Genomic DNA, 3,557 nt, shown 5'->3' with positions numbered 1-3,557 from the left:
CTCTTTAACGACGGAAATTTTCGTCGCTAAAAAAGTTTTTATAGACAGAAAATTTCCGTTGCTAATACACCTATTTCCGTTGGCAAATTTTTTTTGCCGACGGAAATATAGGGACGGAAATTTCCGTCGCTATATGTTATGTTATAGCGACAGAAATTTCCGTCGCTATAGTTCCGTAGGCAAAACTCTATTTTTTCTAGTAGTTTTTGTCAGGCGAGTTCCAACTCTCCTCACCTTAGGTTCGTTCTTCTTCACTTCCCTTCTCTACCCTCCATCCAAATAGGTCATTAGTGAACACCCAAACATAGCATAAATGTACTTGGTGGTTTATTTCGAGCTTGTGACCTTAATACAAATTAATTGTGACTTCACCAACCATGCAATAACCTCTAACTCACCCTAACTGCTGGGAGAAATGAAGTCCAACCAAGTGATGATGGACCTTACGTATTTGTTAGGAATCATGTTAACCTATTTAGCACCAATCAACTCTCAGTTCAGCTCGTTTCTTCTCAATACCTAAAGCTTAACCTTTTAGAATAATTTGGGTCTTCTGTTTGTGGGCCATTTAACTCTCGTTCGAGCCCGATTTATTCCCAACATTGATTAATAACTATACGAGACAATGTAAATTTATCCTCTATTTTTCATATTCGCGATTTATGCTTCACACATACGGACCGTGATATATGACATGATGAAACTTTGTACTCTTTTTCATTACCCCCAAAACTTTGAGGTTGTAATGAGAATTGAGAGACATTTGAGCTTTCTATGCAGTGACACACTTTGTCTAAAGTGACACAGTGCGGAAGTGATAATCTCGGAATCCACCAATGGCGTTCTCTAAATCCACAAAGAACGATTTTCGAATCCACGAAGAAAATATTGAAAAGAGAAATTTTATTGATGAAAAGTTATTCTCCTTTGGGGTTACATGACTCTTCTTAAATAGAAAAACAAATAAGACTCCTAGTAAGTCTAGAATTACAAAAATAGAAAGTATCAAATAAGACTCATAGTAAGACTAAAATTATAAAAAAAGAAAGTGTCAAATTCTATCCTAAAAAGACTCCTTATAATAGAGGAAACACATCATGAATCAAAATTGATTTGGTTTCCTAATCTAATTTGACTCTAAAATTAAATTTATTTCCTAATCTATATTTCCTAATCTAAATAGACTCCAACTCAGATTAAGCGTCCTACATCAGTCTCCCCTTGTTGAAAGAAGCTCGACCCCGAGCTTATATTTGTGTCCTACATCAGTCTCCCCTTGTTGAAAGAAGCTCGACCCCGAGCTTATATTTGTTAGAATAGTAGCTTTATAGATAAATAATTTTTTTCTCTTGCAATGATCAGCATCGACCTTGTATTTAGCGTTAATTTTCTCCATTTGTTCTTTTACCTCCTCTGCTAGGACTTCTTCTGTATCAAACTTGTCTATGAATTTTTCGCATGATATGTGTATGTAATTGGTAGCATGTGGCTTTGTAGTTGATATGAAAAACTCTTCCAAATATTTTCTCTGCTGCTTTCCATATTCTAGTGTCGGCGGTATCATCTCATCGTTGTTGATCATTGCTTCCAAATAAGAATTTTCTCCCTCATATTCCATACATAATTCTTTCATCTTCTTTGCCTCGAGCCCTCCACTAAGCAATTCACACATACCATCAATTTCCTCGCTCTCTATTTTATCCTTCTCCTCCATCAGGACAATATCAATATGTGTAACATCATTTACGATATCATGTAGAATATTCATCTTCATTAACATATCATCATCAACTTAGGAACCTCAAGATGCATCTTGATGGTTGTAAAATCTTCCTTTCCAGGGGTGAGCATTTTGTTGTTTGCCACTAGAGAAGCCTTCTCCTTAGCAATCTCTGTCTTAAATGCCTTCGGTTCTATGATTGACATAATTGATGAAGTCTTTATTGGTGCTTCCTCGGTGCTCTTCACAAATTCATACTCTTTCTCAGAGATGAATTGAGGTTTCTTAATTTTTCCATAATCACAACTAGTTTGATAACCCTCTAAAAACATCCATAATAAAGGTCGTATGTCGTTTTGCTCAAGTTCTCGCTCCACCTTCATCGCTAGACGGGCCGTAGCGGCTAAGGTAAAAGAATGTTTTAAAGACACCTGACATTACTTGTAGTTAGAAGGTAAAAACAGTCTCTTAATAATTTCTTTATCTTTGCCCACGTTCGAACCGGATCCTTCCTTTGATGGTACCGATTTATCAGTACTTTATCCCACCATGCAAATGTTTTTTCTTTAAGCCTGTAGACCACTAATTTAACTTTCTAATCTTCTGGGATGATCTTATACTCAAAATATTTATCCACTTTATCAATCCAATCAAGGAAATCATCAGCATGAAGCTTTCCGTTGAAGGATGATATTTTTAATCTTCTAGTGTCATAATTGTCATGTCTTTGGTGGTCTCTGCAATCATAACCATGGCATGAGGATTCATAGTCATCACTGTTGAATTCATCATGTGGAGTCGGATCACATCGTTGGCGACCATCAACGCGATTTTGAACTCCTTTTGTGTTCAGACGCTCCATTGTCGATGCAAGTCGTTCTATGACAGTCTTCATTTGATTAACATCGGTCTTCATCACATAGAACTCAGTTCAAGAAATAGAGGCTTCATCACCTGCTATCGGATCAGAGGAACAAGGCTCTAATACCAATTAACACAGCGCGGAAGTGATAACCTCGGAATCCACCAAGGGTGTTCTCTGAATCCACAAAGAACGATTTTTGAATCCACGAAGATTTTCGAATCCATGAAGAAAATATTAAAAAGAGAAATTTTATTGATAAAAAGTTATTCTCCTTTAGGGTTACATGACTCTTCTTAAATAGAAAAAAATAAGACTCCTAGTAAGACTAGAATTACAAAAATAAAAAGTATCAAATAAGACTCCTGTAGGCGTCTAAAAATACCTATAGGTGTTCGTACACAGCTCAAAATAAAGATTGGACGATTCAAAAAGAATTATCCAATTGGCCGCTGCGCACGTCAGTCAGCTCACGCACCTCAGTCAACACGCGTACGTCAGTCAACACGCACCTGTCGGTCAGCCCGCGCGCGTCAGTCAGCCACAAGTGATCAGACGCACTCATCAGTCAACTCGTGCACGTCGGTCAGATCCAAAGTGTCCGACGTACCTGTCAGGCAGATCCAAAGTGCCCGACGTACCTGTCAGGTGGATCCAAAGTACCCGTCGTGCTTATCGCTCAGATCCAAAGTGGCCGAACACACTCATCAATCAGCCCACGTGCGCCGGTCAGCTCCAAGTGACCGAACGCACTCATCAGTCAGCTCGCGAACTTAGATCAACTCCAAGTACCGTAAAGAAGCTAATGAACGCATGAAGCAAGTTAACAATGCGTACAAGTCAACAAGATGATCAAATACGCAAAACGACAGAAAATACAAGTCTCGGAAAATTAGAAAACACCAAAGGTCAAAACCCCTGTGCCCGCGCGGTTCAGTTGCTGCTGACCTGCGCCCGCGCGGGTCGGACACAGCC

This window comes from Asparagus officinalis, chromosome 7, assembly GCF_001876935.1.
Source record: "Asparagus officinalis chromosome 7, Aspof.V1, whole genome shotgun sequence".
Classification (NCBI taxonomy): domain Eukaryota; kingdom Viridiplantae; phylum Streptophyta; class Magnoliopsida; order Asparagales; family Asparagaceae; genus Asparagus; species Asparagus officinalis.
Note: the sequence above shows the minus strand (reverse complement) of the source record.